This window comes from Suncus etruscus, chromosome 17 (assembly GCF_024139225.1).
Source record: "Suncus etruscus isolate mSunEtr1 chromosome 17, mSunEtr1.pri.cur, whole genome shotgun sequence".
Lineage (NCBI taxonomy): Eukaryota > Metazoa > Chordata > Mammalia > Eulipotyphla > Soricidae > Suncus > Suncus etruscus.
In genome coordinates, this window is record NC_064864.1 from 642432 (window position 1) to 660169 (window position 17738).

Consider the following 17738-nt stretch of genomic DNA (forward strand, 5'->3'; position numbering starts at 1 on the left):
GTCTTCATGGCCAAGTGATGTGGGGCAGTCAGAGTTCTGTCGTGATTCCATTCATTCACAATGAGTAACCACCACGCCCTGTGCAGAAGAACGCAGTGGGGTTTGAGTTCAGAACATGGGACACAATGGCTGCTCTAGGGGATGCTTCTATGGAACGCATCTGGAGTCTTGAGTTTGAGTCAGCCGCTATGGAGCATTACAGACAGAGGAAGTGGCACGAATGTCAGGGCTGGTGACTGGTGGCCAGGAGCTCCGGGTACATCCAGCCCTAGCGTCTCCTGGGTAGAAACTTTGGTAAGTGGTTGGAGACCTTGGGGGAGCAAAGGGATCTCCTGGAAAAAGCAGGAATGAGGATGGCCACCAGAGGGAGTCAGAGAACGTCTACACCCAGGGACTCTAGTCCCAGTCTTGATGACTACCCATCTTGGGGTCTACACCTGCCTCCCTGGCTGGTGGGAAGGGAGACCCAGTCCGGGTGTGGGGTGGACTTTTTCAGGGTGGACTGTGGATTTGTGGATTCAGGGACACACGTCTTTAAGTCACAGTTCTTTCTGGAGTGGAGTGAACATTTTTTGTTTGTTTGTTTTTGGGCCACACCCAGCAGCACTCCGGAGTTCCTCCTTGCTCTGCACTCAGAAATCGTCCCTGGCAGGCTCTGGGGACCGTATGGGATGCCAGGATTCGAACCTGGGTCCATCCTGGGTTGGGCAAGTGCAAGGAAAACGCCCTACACTCTGTGCTATCTCTCTGGTCCCATGGAGTTAACACTTCTTTTTTTCATTTTTATATATAGTTTTATTAATATTTTTATTTAAACACCTTGATTACAAATATGATTGTAGTTGTGTTTCAGTCATGTAAAGAACACCCACCTTCACCAGTACAAAATGTCCCAAATCTCCCTCCTCCCCACCCCCACCTGTATTTGACATAGACTTTCTACTTCCCTCATTCATTCACTGTGTTATGATAGTTCTCAATGTAGTTATTTCTCTAACTGCACTCACCACTCTTTGAGTTGAGCTTCATGTCGTGAGCTGGACCTTCCAGTCCTCCTCTCTTTTGTTTCTGAGAATTATTGCAAAATGTCTTTTATTTTCTTAAAACCCATAGATGAGTGAGACTATTCTGTGTCTCTCCGTCTGCTTATTTCACTCAGCATAATAGATTCCATGTACATCCATGTATAGGAAAATTTCATGACTTCATCTCTCCTGACGGCCGCATAATATTCCATTATGTATATGTACCACAAGTTTCTTTAGCCTTCCATCTGTTGAAGGGCATCTTGGTTGTTTCCGGAGTGGAGTTAACACTTCTGAGCCTGTTTTCTCATCTGTAAAACAAATGAGATTTAGGGAGCCCACAAGTGCTTGATAGTGCATGATACTTGTAGACCCTCATCGGTGGCACCGGGTTCCCTTCTTCACAATCAGCTGTGCTCAGGGCTTCCTGGCTCTGTGGTCAGGGACCCCTCTTATGAGACTCTTATGGAACCATATGGGATGCCAAGTGTTGCATTAAATAATTAAAGATGGGGCTGGATGGAAGGATGGAGGTGGATTTCTCTCTGCCACCCCAGGCCACGTGGCTCCGCAATCCCCATCCAGCCAGTGGGTTCCAGGCCCAGGTGAACGGCGGAATCACTCATCCAGAGACAGGCATCAGGAAGCATCAACTTTATTCATACCTATCCACCACATGTGTGGTTTCTATCATAACCTTTCAAGCACAGCCATACTTCGCTAGCCCTGCGTCTTAACTCCTTTCAGCCATCTTCCTTTGACCTCCATCCTGGTCAAAGACCAAAAGAGGCAGAGACCCAAAAGCCAGAGGGCGCAGCAGGGCAAACAGCCCCTAATCCCCTCGCTCAAAGGTTTATCTACCTATTCCAAGACCCCTCCCAGGAATTGGCGGGGTCTAGCAGGTAAGGTCACACCTAATATTCAGTTCCCAAGACCCCTCCCAGAAATGGGTGGGTTTTAGGTAGCTACACCTAAATCCAGGATCTCAGATAGGTACACCTACACCAAGGATTGAATTTTGGTCGGCCGTGTGTAAGACAAATACTCTGTCTGCTGTGCTCTGGCTCCAGAAATGTCATTTTTTTTTTTTTGAGAAATTGAATGTGAAAGAAAGAAAATGACTCAGAGCAAATGATTGTCACTGTTAGGGGGACCAGAGGACTCAGTTGTGGGAGGCAGGTCTCAGCATCCATCTCCTCTCTCTGTTCTCTGTAGAGATTCTTATTTGGCAGATTTCCCCTTCCAGGAAAGCACTGGCCACCCCCACAAATGTCACTCACTGTGTGCCTGGGCCTGTCCCGAACCTCATTGGGAAGTGGCCTGGGGGAGAGGGAGCAGGTTCTGCTTTCCAGGAGCTCAGGATCCAGCAGGAAAGAGAAGATCTACTTGAAGGCAGAGTCACAAGAGTTAGAACAGTGCAAACACCCCGCACAGCAGAAAGGGTGTAAGTAGGAGATTTGACACTTCCTGGGGGAGACACATGGGAATCCCATGGGAGGGACCCACATGCTTTGGAAGAAGAAAGACAGACTTGAGCGTGAAGATGGAGACTTTGCCCTTTACCAGCAATATGGCAGCTCTCTTGGGTGAAAGCTATGTTCTAAGAGCCAGGATGGAGGTCAAGACCTTCCCCACAGATAGCCTTCCACTAAGGACCTTCCTGCTCTGCATCCATCCTCCTTCTCCTACTTCCTGTGCCCCGAGTCTTGTCGAGCTCAAAAACTCACAGCTTGAGCGAATGAATGAATGAGCAGAGTGAAAGGTGGGTGGACAGATTTTGGTCCTGGACCATTCCCAGAGCAATGACTTAACTTGGTTTAAATTACTTACACCAGATGCAGAGATTGACAGGCAGGGAAGAAGGGCAAGGAGAGGATCCTTTGGAGGGCCTTCCTGGCTCAAAAATGGATTTGTTCAGCAAATATTTATTTACGGAGCACTTTCTGGTGCTTGGGGATGTGACTCAGACAAGACTGACTCAAAGAGAAAACTGACAGGTAGAATGCAGGAACTAGGGGGAGCCAGGGAGCCCTGAAGAGAAGCCCCATCTGGTCTTGGGGGTGAGGGCAGAAGGAAGGATGAGCAGGCCAGTGAGATAAAGGAAGAGCAAGTGGAATCAGGGACCAGGCTGTGCCTAGGCCAGGCCAGGGAAGAGAACTCAAAAGAGGCTGAGGGAATGGGAGCAGGTCTCCGGGGCTCCTCACACTGCGGTTGCAAAGAAAAGGGGTGAAGAAGGAGCAGGGGCCAGCCCCAATCAAGGGCTTAGAGTTGTTCTGGGTGAAGGGGACCCGGGGAAGGGGCGATGTTCTCTGCACAGAGCACACAGATGCGGGAGCGCCAGGACTGGACCAGCTGCGGATCCTGGAGCAGCTGGACTGTGGCCAGCTGGGAGCAGAGAGACCAGTAAGGCACACCTCGCCTTTTAGGGGCTCTTAAAAGAAATTAGTTTGTCCCAGGTCAGAGGACAGAGCCTGCAGGCCCCGGGTAGAGCAATTTTGGGGCAGGGGGAGGGGAGCAGCTCCAGCTGGGAACAGCAGAGCAGGCAGCTTGGAAATGCCTTTTCCTGCGGGCTCTTCCTTCCCACACAGCCGGGCCAATCAGCTCCCTGGCTGCATCTCTGCAGCAGCAGGGCTGGGGTCGGGGTGGGGTGAGGGTCGGGGCTGCAGATGTGGGGGGAGGCCCCCGGGAGCTTTGTTAACTGGGGCCAAAATAAACTATTTCACTCAGCAGAGAGCAGAGCCAAGCTGGAGGAGAGAAATGCAGAGCAACCTCTACTGCGGGCCTGAGGGCTGGGCAGAGTCTGGATGCAGCAGTTTCAGGGTCCCCTGCGGGGCTATGTGCACGTGTGTGTGTGTGTGTGTGTGTGTGTGTGTGTGTGTGTGTGTGTGTGTGTGTGTGTGTGTGTGTGTGTGTGTGTGCGCGTGCGCGTGCGCGTGTGTGTAGGTATGAACTCTGACCCTCCAGCTCTTGGCATCTGGCTGTGTGTCCTGGTCTGTATTTGTACTTTGGAGCACGTGCAGAATACACCTATGTTGCCCGTTCAGGGAAGCAGCCATGTAGAGTAGGACCAGGTTTGTCTACCGGGGCACACAGGCTGCCTTCAAGCCAAGCCCTATGCTACGTGTGAACTCGCCCCTGCATCACATATGAGTGCCCACATCCATGGACATCACCCACGTGGTTCCTTAGAACCTGGGCTAAGGCCAGAGCAGAAGTACAGTGGAAGTACAACTGTGTTTGCCTAAAACACAGCTGACTGGGGTTCGATCCCCAGCACCCGAGACTTCCAGGAATGATTCCTGAGTGCAGAGCCAGGAATAAGCCCTGGGCAACACTGGGTGTGGCCTAAAACCTCAAAACAAAGCAAACAGAACAAAATAAAGCCCACGATTGCCTTTGACAGTCAGAACCAAACCGTATCTAGGAGGGATGGTGGCAGGGACCTGAGCCAGCTGCCAACAAACTGTTCCTGAGCACAGAGGTTTGAGCAGAAGGATCCAGAGTCTCGTAGGTTGAGTGTTCCACAATCCCCCAGTGAGGGAGAGGGATTCCCATGCCCCCAATCCGGGTAGGACAAGAGATGTGAGTCCGGTAGCAATTCCAACACAGGAAATAATCCACACACGGTTGGGAAGGAATAGCAGACCAGAAACTCACACCACAAGCTGTTCATCCACAAACCAGTCGCTCCACCAAGTGGAGCCAAGATGGCAGCCTCCCCTCCAGGCCTCTCGAGCAGCCTTTATTGGGAAAACAAAGCCCACCCCAAGAGCGGGGACAGGGCTAAGTAAAAACCAGCTAGTATCAACATCTCATGATTCCCTAGTGGGACTCTGGGGTGGTTCTTCTGTCCTGTTGTTCTGCCCATGATGAGGACCCACATGGCACTCAGTCAGTCCAGGAACCCACTTGGGACTGGAACAGATCTACAGACCTCTCTTGAGCTGTTTTACTTGACTGGCTTTTAGTGCCGGACTTCCAACAGGATTCCAACTCCAGTGCACAAAAACTCATGCACTAAAGCTCATGTGCCGTTGGTCAAATCAAAGTCCCACGGTCAGCCTAGAGGCACAGTGTGGGGGGGGGTGAGGGGGGATTTGAGACCCACAGAACCAAATCTCAGTTCTAAGAAGCGTTTTGGTCTGTAGGCAGAGCTGTCATCAGCTGGGAGAAAATATGTGTCGGAGGTTAGTACCAGAGGATTCGGAGGTGCAGTGATTGGCTCAGCTCCTTCTGGCCCACTCCTGGAGACCCTCTCCAGCAGCAGCTGGAAGTCCCAAAGTGGCCCACCTCATTCCTGTCCCTGGAACTTTAGGAGAAAATCTATGGAATCTCCCATTTGGTTCCTTCTAGATACAACATGGACCCTGCCAGGCTCGTTTTCCAGTGACTCAGAAGCTGTTCTGAGAGGGTTCTGTTTACTGGCTATGTGATCTTGGGCCAAGGTTACCGTTAGGGTCCGAGTTGACCACTTGAGTAGTGCTGAGAGTCAGAGACCACCTCCGATAATGCAAGGTGCAAAAGGGAGTTTATTTGGCTAGCCGAGGTCCACGTCTCATCCAACCAAGGGACGCCGAGTTAAATCTGCCAGCAGTATATATAGAGCTTTACAGGCTTCAACGACTCAAGCATTTCAATGGTTGATATGATAATGCAAGTATTTCATCCACTAGGACAGAAATCACATCAAGAATTACATCATGCTGAGGGTGAATGTCCCAACTTATTGCTGACTTAAGTTCGTGTCAGGGGGTCCTTATCTGGTGGAACATTTGGATCCACCTAGTTCCTCTATTTCAGCTGAACAGGGAGGATTCTGCCTTTGCAGGATACATTTTGGAGGGTTTTTTTATTTGTTTTGTTTTGGGGTCACACCCGGCAGCACTCAGGGGTTCCTCCTGGCTCTATGCTCAGAAATCGCTCCTGGCAGGCACAGGGGACCATATGGGACGCCAGGATTTGAACCACCGTCCTTCTGCAGGAAAGGCAAACGCCCCATCTCCATGCTATCTCTCTGGCCCTACATTTTGAAGTTTTATCTTTGAGCTAACACCCTTTGCCTATGGTAAAGTTATAGAATGGAAAAATATTTTACAGTGGCTTTACTGGGAACTTGGGATCATCTTGGTCTTAGGCCCAGGGCCTTTGGTTCTCACAATATAGACTCTCTGCACCTTTTGGGAAAAACCTAAACTATAGGAGAGCGAGTCCCATCCCCTGGGCCCTGGTGAGGGCTGGGCACCAGGGTGCAAGCTAAGCTTGCTACAGGGTCATTGTATACCTGCAGAGACTGGGAACATACCACTGGGAACAAACATGTCCATCTCTCTTTTTTTTTTTTTTTTTTGGTTTTTGCGTAACACCCGGCAGTGCTCAGGGGTTACCCCTGGCTCTATGCTCAGAAATCGCTCCTGGCAGGCACGGAGGACCATATGGGACGCCGGGATTTGAACCACAGACCTTCTGCATGAAAGGCAAACACCTTACCTCCATGCTATCTCTCCAGCCCCACATGTCCATCTCTTAATCCAGCCCTCACTGAGATCCTGGTATGCCACAGTCCTCCAAGATGAACCTGGGACTTCATAATTCTGTGGGTCTCTGTAGGAGCAGCAGTGGCAGGTGGCAGGGACTATACCAATGACCCCTGACAACAAAATCAGGTCTGGAGAAGGGAAGAACCAGAGAGATGGAGAGAATAGAGAGTAAGTTTTAAACCTTTGTGGTTTACCCTTGCTGTAAAGGTGTTATTGGGCCTTATTACTATACCCTACTCCAAACAATCCCAACCATCCATCTGATCCTATTTGATCCTAGCCAAACCTCACCAGTCAAATACAGAAACATACACATAAACACACAGGACTGAGGTTTATCTCAAATGCAGGAAGTTATTATCAGTCCTGGGAAGCCACCATGGGGTGAGACTTCTTTTTTAATTTTATTTTTTGCTGACACCATCTTTGAAACCCAGAAGCCAAGCCCAGGGCCTCTGTGTCTTCTGTCTCCTGTGACCCTCTCCTTGACATTTGAACCTCTTAGGCTCTCTGCCTCCTGCTGGGAGCCGGAGGATGCCAGTTCCTGCTCAGAGGAACACAGAGAGACTCCTAGGAGCTCATGTGTCTGTGAGGCTGTACCAAGTGCGAAAGGCAGAGGCAGTGATGGGGATGGCCTCACCATGGTCAGCAGTCAGGAAGCCCAAGCAAAGGCAACCATTAGGCTCCACGTGCAGCTTGTTGGAGAAGGAAGTCGGTGCAGGAGGCAGAGGGAGAAGCAGCCCAGCCAGGCTGTCAGCGCAGAAAGACCCTGGGAGCATGCTCTGGGGTCGCAGCAGGATGTGAGCTATCCCTGATTACGGGAAGAGCCACTGGGAGGGCAGACAAGTGAGGGTTAAGAGACAGATGCTTCTGGCTGATGACAGGTGGGGAGCGACCAGCACAGTCCACCAGGAACCACAGCACATTACGTAATGTGTCCCTGCAAGTTCTGAGGCTCCTGCCCTCTTTTCATCCCCATTATCTTGACCCCAGTGGAAATTGCTCTTTGAGACTCCATCTAGTTGTTTCAGGGCTTAAAATGAAAGGATCCTGGGCTGCAGTGGTAGCACAGTGGTACTGCATTTGACTTGCATGCGACTGACCCAGGAAGGACGCAGGTTCGACCCCCAGCATCCCATATATTCCCCTGAGCCAGGAGTAACCCGAGAGCCACCGGGTGTGGCCCCCCCAAAAAACAAAAAACAAACTAAAAATGGGAGGATCCTTACTTCTTCAGAACCTCTCTAAGTCCCCCACTGCTTACTGTTCTAAGACCCATCACAAACCAAGCACAGAAAGGTCTGCATGGGAACCAAAGCCGCACAGCACATCTGTGACTGAGCAGAGCTGGGCCAGGTCTTTTCCCAGCAGGCATCTCCAGCCCCCCAAGGTCAAGCTCAGCTGGGTCTGGACTACAGCACATTCAAAGGAGGCTTCCACCACCCAGCGAGCGAACTTTGCTCCTGCTAGTTCTGTCCGCAGCAGTAGCTGTGAACATCCACCTGCCTGGAACACTTGTCCCGTAAACCTCCTTACAACGCCCCCTCCCTTTTTAATTTAATTTAATTTTTATTGCTTTTTTCCCCCTAATGGCTCTTGCTTTGTTAAGAGGGGTTCTGATGTTGAAGGTGGGGAGAACATCCTGTTATGCTTTTCTAGACCACCCCGCTGTTTGGAAATGAGGGGTCTCTCTCCTCTAAGGACATCTTCTTTAGATGAATTTTCTACCAACATTCAGGAACTGTGTTAACCTCTAGTGTTTCCTCGACTTTAGGAAGCTTGGGGACAACATCTGGAAGCCCAGACCCCCTTGTTTGGGGCAGACATGCTGTGGGCTTGGGCAGGCTATGAGGGCTGGGTTGGGGACCGGATGCGGGGGGTTGGGGGGAGAATTGCAGATTTGAGGGAATCCCTTTGGGCTGGACCTAGGTAGCCCAAGAATGGGAAATCAGTGTTGCAAACGGAGTACACACATACGCACACTCACACACAGACTCACACATAGGCACAGACACACACACACACACCCTCCTTGCTTTCCTCCTTGCTCAAGGCCAAGGCTCAGAGTTCTGCTTGCTGAACATTTCAACTTTCCTGTTGCCCAGAGCCAGAAAATTCGGGAAGGGCTGGAGACTTCATCAGACTCACGTACAGTTCTCGGGTGAGGACGACTGGGACTGGAATAATGTGGTGAAGGAGGTGATGATGGCAGAGATGCTGGTGAGACTGGAGGTGAGAGAATGTGCGTCCATACTTCCTCCCACTGGGATGTCTCTGTCAGCCAATCACAAGTCTGTAGGTCTAGTCATTATGCGTGGCTCAGAGGGTGATCAAAAGGAGATAATTAGGGAAGTTCTCTTTCTGTTGTTTGTTTTTGTTTTGGGGACACTCTCAAAATAGGGTGTATTCAGGGGTCACTCCTCACTCTGTTCTCAGAACTCACTTCTGGCAGGCTTAGGGGACATATGGGATGTTGGGAATTCAACCAGGTGGGCTATATGCAAGGCAAAAGCCCTCTCCACTGTGCCGTCACTCTAGCATTATGGATTTGGAATCCCTATGCATCCAGGTCATAAATCCTAAGGTCTGTATGTCCAGACCACTCTACAGAAGGAGAGAAGAAATTAGGAGCAGCGAGGGGCAGAGATAAGATTTCTTTCTGGAACCTGAGTCCCTTTGAGACAATCATTCCTGAGAAGATCTTGCCATTTGTAGTTTGTGTGTGAGTCATACAGCGCCTCCCCCCCACTGTGTCCTGGGGGTTCTGTCATCTGCTACCAGAGGGCTCTGATGGATCCAGAGCAGGAGGTAAGTTTGGGGTTGTAAAGATGATCATGTGAGAGACAGGCCAGCAGTGACGTTGGCTGCAAAGAAAACTTTAAAATTAAGAACATTGGGGGCCGGAGAGAGAGCATGGAGGTAAGGCGTTTGCCTTTCATGCAGGAGGTCATCGGTTCAAATCTCGGCATCCCATAGGGTCCCCTGTGCCTGCCAGGAGCAATTTCTGAGCCTGGAGCCAGGAATAACCCCTGAGCACTGCCGGGTGTGACCCAAAAACCACACACACACACACACACACACACACACACACACACACACACACACTCACACACACACAAAATTAAGAACATTGGTAATGGAAGTGACTATGGTGCGGGGGGGGGGGGGCAGATTCGACGGTCACATGAAAATAATTATGCAGGGATGACAGGGATCACATGGATGATGGGAATGAGGGTAAGATAAGATGGTTTTGACAGCCTAGTTTGGGTTTATATCTTACAAACACAGGCCTAAAAGAACCAAGAAAGAACAACCCCACAAGATAGGTAGAGGAGGTGAGGGAGAAACAAATTCTTCCAGAAGGTCAGGGAGACTTTTTCTATTTGTTCTTTTTCTTAAGTGAGTAAATCTGAACTGAAATGGAGGGGAATGTTCCCAATGGTCCTGCAGGAATTTCATGACTGTTTTGGAGCCTTCCAGAACAGAGACCACAGTCTCCAATCCAATTTAAGAGCTTCCAGGAGTTCCCCCATCAAGCAAGATGGACTAGGAGTTGGTAGAAAACACTGAAGAGTGACATATCTAATGTCACCTTTTACTTTTTTTTTTTTTTTTTTTGCCTTTGGGGGTGTGGTGCTCAGGGTCCACTCCTGGCCATGTGCTCAGGACTCACTCCAGACTCTGTACTCAGTGCTCACTCCTAACATTGTGCTCAGGGCTTACTCCTGGAAATGCTTCTGGAGGCATATGCAGAGCCAGGGATTTGAACTAGGGTCAGCTATATGCAAGGCAAGCTCCTTAATCAGTGTAACATCTCTCTGGCCCATATGGGATGCCAGGGGATCGAACTGCGGTCTGTCCTAGGTCAGCTGCGTGCAAGGCAAACACCCTATGGCTGCGCCACCACTCCGGCCCCAATCCTAGTTAATTTTCAGAAGCATTTACCTTGTACCAGAGACAATGCTAACTGTGCTGTGTATAAGGGCTCTCACGATAAATCTTCGCAGCTTTCAGTCTACCTACACCCCAGACAGCATTGTGAGGTAGGGAAAGTGAAGCAGACAGGTAGATAGGAAAGGCCTCCCATGGAGGTAATGAGCTCTTGGGACAAAGTAAAACCAAGGCTGGAATTTGAAGAAGTGACTCATATCACCAGCCCTAAGGACACACCTAGTAGATGGACTCAGACCTGATAAAAGAAGCTGCAGCAGGAACAAAAGGAGCCAGGAAAGGAAGGTCAAAGAAAGTCAAAACTGATTCCAACCCATCCCCTTGGCAATCACCCTAGCAACCGACTCTTACCTAGGTAGATAAACCCTGCTTGGAACCAGTTGAGAGAAACCTTGTATAAACCAACCTGGAACAAAGGAGACACACCCATGGGTTCCCTGGGCCCATGGACCATGATCATGGTCTCCAAATGCACACGTGGCCAGCATCTCCCCTCCTGAGATGTGAACTGTCTTGCTTTCATGCTGGCTTGTGTACCAGGGCTCTCTCAACCGCTGAAGAAGCCCGTGCTCTTTCTTGAGCGTGTTACTCTCTCTCTCTCCCTTTCCTATCTTCTCTCTTCCCTTTCTCATTCCATTGAATAAAACCTGTGTTTTACTTCATTGCCTTCTCATGGAATTTTTTTCTAGGAGGGAAAGTGAGGGACCTGAAAGGCCTGAGTAAGGCCTAGGAATGACTTTGCTTTCCTTGTCAGAGCAAGGTTCATAGTCCTAGAACTCCCCAACTGTTTCTGGGGTGATCAGGGGTGGAGGAAGAGAAAATGGCAGATTCCCTCTCAGCTCCCACTTCACATAAGTCGCCAGGAACCTCCACCAGCATCCTCTGGGAAGCTCAAGTCCTAGTTCTCTGAGGAATGTCCATATTGTTTTCCAAAGTGGATGGGCTAGTCGATATCCCACCAGCAGTGAATGAGAGCCCCTCTCCCCTCACATCTACCCCAACAGTTGTGACATTGTTCTTTGTGATGTGTGTCTGTCTCTGTGGTGTGAGATGATCACTCGTTGTTTGGATTTGCATTTCCCCTATGATTAATGATATAGGACTTTTTGTTTGTTTTGGGTCACACTTCTTTGAGGAGTTTTCTGTTCTTCTCCATATTTTTTGGATGAGATTGGGTATCTTTTTCCTTTGTTTTTGTTTTTGGGCCACACCAGCTGCGCTCAGAAATCACTCCTGGCAGGCTCCGGGGACCATATGGGATGCCGGGATTTGAACCACTGTCCTTCTACATGCAAGGCTAATGCCTTACCTCCACACTATCTCTCTGGCCCCTGGGTATCTTTTTCTTGTAAAGTTCCATCAGTGCTTTGATACCTTGGCTATTAACCCTTTATCAGATGAATAGTGGGAAAATAATTCCTCCCAGCCTATAAGTTGTCTTTGTATGTTAGTCTTCATTTCCTTTGAGGTGTAGAAGCTTCTTGATTTCAGTGCAGTCCTTTTTGTTTATTGTTCCTTTCACTGTTTGGTGGCATTTCATTTTTGAAGATGCCTCTAGCTTCAATGTCATAGGGAAGTCTATGTTTTCCTCTAATCTACCTTATGAATTCAGGTCTGATACTGAGGTCTTAGATTTATTTTGACTAAATTGTTGTTCGTGATGTTAGGAAGAGGTCTGAATTCTTTGGGGGGGGGGGGGAGGAGAATATGTGCAGAACCAGTTTTCCCAACACCACTTGTTTAAAGAGGTTTTTCCTTGCTAAACATTTTTTTTTTTGCTTCTTTATCAAAGATTAACTGACCATATAACTGAGGGTCTATCTCTGAATTTTCAATTCTATTTCATTGATCTATGGGTCTGTCTTGGTCTTAGTACCACACTGTTTTAATATCTACTATGGGATGCTGGGAATTGAACCTGGATCTGTCCTGGGTCAGTGGAATGCAAGGTAAATGCCCTATTACTGAGCTGTTGTTATCCAGGCCTCCCCCCCCTTTTTGGGGGTTCAATGCCTCACCTCTTAGACTGGCCTCGGTTCCCCCAAGCCGACTTTCTGCTTCAGGAAGGACAGATGATTTTTATTTCCAAACTGATCGAGGACATCACGGTACATTCTGCATACTCCATCAATCTCCATCAAAATTTTTAAAGTTTCCACTCCCTAGGAGTTGGAACCCCGCTTTGATTCTGTTCCCAAACTACCTGGAGATAAATCCCCATAGAGCAGCTGTTCTGGTGCTTCTCCTTGAGACAAGAAAGCTTCAGAGACACCACTCCAGAGATGGGGAAGAGAGGCACAGTCTCCCCTTGAGGTGTAGTTACTCTCAGACTGACCCAGGGCGGTCCCTCCTCCCTCACAGAGAGCTGGGGCTAATGAGATGCCCAATGGCCTTGTGGCCATTATCACTCATTGTGATGTTCCCTAGACATCCCTACCCCCCATTGTTTATGTTAAACTTCTCCTTGGAACCTTCCTCTCTGCTGACCTTCTTTTATATCTTTTCTGTCTCTGGCCCTGTCAATCTGCACGTATCTTAGTTTCTCTTGCCCTATAGAAGCATTGTAAGACTGGAATAAAATGTTTCTGGCCATAAGCCATTCTTTCCTGGTTTTCAGCTGGATGGGGGTGGGGGGGAAACGTCGTCTGTCCCAAAAGCTCTGGGAGGATGAAAATGAAACCTCACTGGTCAATGGACCCTCGCTGGTCAACTGGATGGACACACCCAGTCCTTATTCTCCTTTTCATCCCCAAGCAAGACTGAGGCTTAGCTCCTGGAGATGCCTTGAAGCCAGGGATCCAGTGACCAGAGAGCCAGAGCTGACTCCATACTGGGCTGGGAGTGCTTCCTCCCTCTCTCCGTCCCTCCCTCCCCAGAAGTTACATATCCCTGTGGCTGGATCCTTAAAAATAAACACATGCCATTTCCACAATGGAAACTTCTCTTTTCAAAAGAATAAAAAAGGAAAGGAAAGAGTTCTCCTGTCGTCTCCCTTGGCCAGAGAGAGTGAAGAGAGATAAATGAAGTCTTTTACACAGATGTGTAAGGTTCCAGTTCCTGGCTCCACCCTGACTACGTCCTGGCTTGGTTGGAGGCTCCCACAGCCTCAGGAGCCCCAGCCCTAGTGCTCCGGGAGGCCCAAAGGGAGGGGAGCCCACAGCAAAGATATTGCCTTTGGGAGGGGGTTACCTCATTTTCTTTCCCTTTGAAATGTTTTTTCTCAGTAACTCCTCCTGTAGGCAGGCAGTGATACTGTTCTTGCCAAGGGTATCAGTTACCTAGTTTGCAAGGGGACATCAAAATACTTGTCCCAAGCCACCTAACAAGGCAATGGCAGAGCTTGAACTAGAGGAGAAGGGAACTTGCCACTTCACCTGACTGATGCACACATTCAGAAATCATCTGCTGGTCTGGGACACAGTGAGGCGCCGTCTAAATGTGGAATCAGTGATCACTGGGCTCTGTGGCCCGGACCTTTGCCCTCTACAGAGCTTGAAGAGTCACCCAAAGCTCTGTTTTTTCCGTAGAAAGGTGTTGGCAGCCCAACTAGCCTCATACTTAAAAATGGTCTCAAAGCAGATGTCTATTTTAAGTCGCAAGGAACCATCATGGCTTCCCACAGAATGACTGGCAGGTATTCATGAACTCATTTGGTTGTTTTGATTTTTTCCAGGTTTTCCACAAGGGGAAAAAAATCTAGTGTTGAAATAAATTGTGCTTTTCCACCGCATCGTCTTTTCCTGATGCTGTTTGCCTTCATCCAGGAAAAGAAATCGTTGGTTTCAGGCTTCTAGTTTCATGCCTCACTGACAATCATCAACCTCATTGGGTGTTCCTTGAAATCTGGGTCCAAGAAGACCCAGTCGACAACAGGAATTTACAAAGCAGGGTGCTAGGGAGTGAGGGAAGCTGGGAAGGACAGGAAGGGGTGATTTCTTTTTTGTTTTGTTTTTGGGCCACACTCATTTGACGCTCAGGGGTTACTCCTGGCTATGTGCTCAGAAATCGCCCCTGGCTTGGGGGGACCATATGGGACGCCGGGGGATCAAACCGCTGTCGGTCCTATGCTAGCGTTTGCAAGGCAGACACCTTACCTCTAGCGCCACCTTCCCGGCCAAAGGGGAGATTTCTTAGGAGATATCTTAGCATCTTATTTTAGCATCACCTTTCGAGAAAGTCCCAAGATCCAGCCTAATTAGATCCAGTCACATAGTCCTCCCTGCACCAATCCGAGTGGGCAGGAGGAGAAAAATCACATTGACTGGCTTCATTCCAGGTGTGGAAGGTGGATAAAGTCTGCCCCCCGAATTGCTGATCCCAAATAAGAGTAACCAGGGATGCTGGGAGGAGGAACTAGGCCCTAAAAGTCAAGCAATAAATCCCCACGTGGGTCATGGTGCTATGGATCCCCCACTCTGTATCAGTAAAAACGAACTTGAGTTCTTGAACACGCAGAGTCTTGTGAGTCCTTCCAACAGACCTAGGCAAGCCCATGTCAACAGGAGTTTGACTGTTGCCAGGGTAGCATGGATTGTGGCTGATGGGAATGAATGACCCGCTGTAGTTGTTTTTCAGATGTTTGGTTTTTTTTTGTCACTGCATGGAACTCCAGTGTGTCTTTGGGAACAATTTGTCCTTTACACTCTGTTTATGTGATCTGAGTGGGGAGCCACACAGCCTAGGTCGGCCAGGTGGGAAGGCACCATGGGACCTACCGTTAGCCAATCAATGCAATTATCCCCCCCCCCCCATGACCCTGTATCTCTTGTGATTGGGTCAGTCTGAGCCAATGAGAACCAGGAGTTTGTTTCCCGTAAGTAGGGGGAAAACAAAAAAATCTCTGGCTGACTTAGAATCCGGGAGGGTTTAGTTTGGAGGGGCTCATGGTAATGCCATAACTTGGAGCCTGAAAACGAAGACAACAGTAAAGAGTCATGTTTAGAAATAGACAAAAATTCTTTAAAATAAAATTAAAAATATTCTTAGGCTATACCTGAAACCAAACTTTTTTCCTCCCTTAGGAATATATTCTAATAATTCTTTTGCTTGTTTTATTTGGGGGCCACACCCCTTGGTGCTTAGAGTTTACTCCTTCCTGGCTCTGCACCAGGAATCACTTTCTGGCTCTGCACTCAGGAATCATTCCTGGTGGCTCCGGGGTGGGGAGCACCATATGCAAATCTAGGGATCAAATTCCAGTCTGCTGCATGCAAGTCAAATGCCTTATCCACTGTACTATCTCTCAGGTCCCCTAATAATTATTTATTTTCTTAGGCTGGATTTTCTGCCAAAGTGTCTTCATTGGTACAATTGGTGTGTTTGACGTACTCTCTCCCATACTAGATAAAAGTTTCTGACTCATACCGTGAAGAACTCGGGCTTTCGGCAAGAAAGCGCCTTCCCTGCCAAATGTTTCTGCTTCCAACTGTCAAACCGTGGCCCTGTTAAGAAAAGCCAAATGTCTATATTAAGTCAAAAGTCTCAGTGTCGCGCCTTTATTCCTGTTCGACTGTGGAGAAAGAGGTGTTCAGAGGCTGTGGAAAGCAAAAGCCAGTGAGGTTCACCCATGCAAAGGCATTGCCAGAGAGAGAGCAGAGGTTCACCCCCTGGGAAATGAAGCCTGGCCGTGGGGAATATTTCCCCAGAGAACCCAAATTCCCATTCCAGCCCTTCCTCAAATGGCCAAGTCATCTGAAGAGCTTTGCTCTGTATTTTTCATTCCACACACAATTTGCTCTGCCCGCTGTCCTTGCAGCTAAGTTTAACCCGGCAGAGACATTCTTCCTTCGGAATTCCAGTGAAAGGAATCTCCTAATCGTGGGACTGTGTATCCCGACTCCACTTTCACATGGTGTCTAATTCAGCCAATGGCACCGACATTGTCTCCTGTGAGGACTCAGTTTACCCGTGAATTAGATCCAACCCTCCTCCTCCAAGAAGTGGGGGCACTGGAATGTGAGAAAAACAAGATCTGAAGGAAGAGCCAATGAGCATGACGGCAAGCAGCCTGAGCTATTGTCGTATTAATTATTCATCATAAAGTCCTAGTCATGCAAGGTAGATGGTCAGGGCCTTCCTCAGCCCGGCTTGGCGCCTGCAGCCCCTATGGCCTGGTGGGCCTCTAGGTATCAGGGTAACAGCAAGGAAATGACCCACAGCAGTCAGATTCGGGAGACATCCAACTTTATTAAGGCCCTATCCACCATGTGCCTATCTCACATGGCTTCTAAGCTAATCAGCCTCTCTGCACCCAACCTGTGCCTCTTCTCCACCTATTGTGTCTTCCTTCTGAGGCTCTCTTTCACCCTTCCTCCAGGCCACTTAAATTACCAACCACAGACCCCTACCAGCAGTAGGAGGGTCTCACTATCCAGGTAAGATAGGCAGGAAGTTGGGGGAAGGGTAAGAAACCATGATGAGGGGGATGGGAAGGAAAAATGTGGGGGACAGGGTGAGAGGCAAACATGGCTGGATTTGGGATTGGCAGGACCAGCCTTGGTACTTACTCCTCGGCCTGAGGGACCTTCCCTTACGGGAGAGGGGAAGTAGTTTTCTGGGTGCAGGGAACACAGAGTAGAGAGGGGACGATGCCAGGCCATGCAGCCTCTTCCCTCTATGCCCAGAGGCATCTTAAGTGCAAAAGGGCATCAAAAGGCATCAAAGCCAAGGAACTCGCCATCAGGATGAAAAGTCATGATCACATTATAGTCCTTCTCTGTAGTTTTTCTCTTTGGGGGGTGGTGGATACTGGACTTTCCTTTCTTTGAGTCAATTTGACATGTTCATAGCAAAGCCAATGAAGTCTTGTCCTGTTCTGATAGTACCTAGGACTAGAAAAGCCTATTTTCAAGGCCAAGAAAAGCCATAGAAAAGCCCTCTTCTGTTTTCTAAACCTGCCCATCACAGAGAACTCCAAAGCAATGGCTTATTTTGGGGAGTGGGCACACCATGCAGTGCTCCGGATTACTTCTGATTCTGTGCTCAGAAATTGCTCCTGGCAGGCTCGGGGGACCATATAGATGCTAGGGATCATCCATCCATCTTGGGTCAGCCCTACTGCTGTGCTACCACTCCAGCCCCTCCAATCAGTGATTTGACTACAATTGTATTAGTGGCATAATGGCCACTTGAGACCCTAATGAGGCGGCGGCGATGGTGGTGGTGGTGGTGAGGGTTCCCATTTTCACACTGGGAAGCACAACTAGACATAAAGGGAGTGATG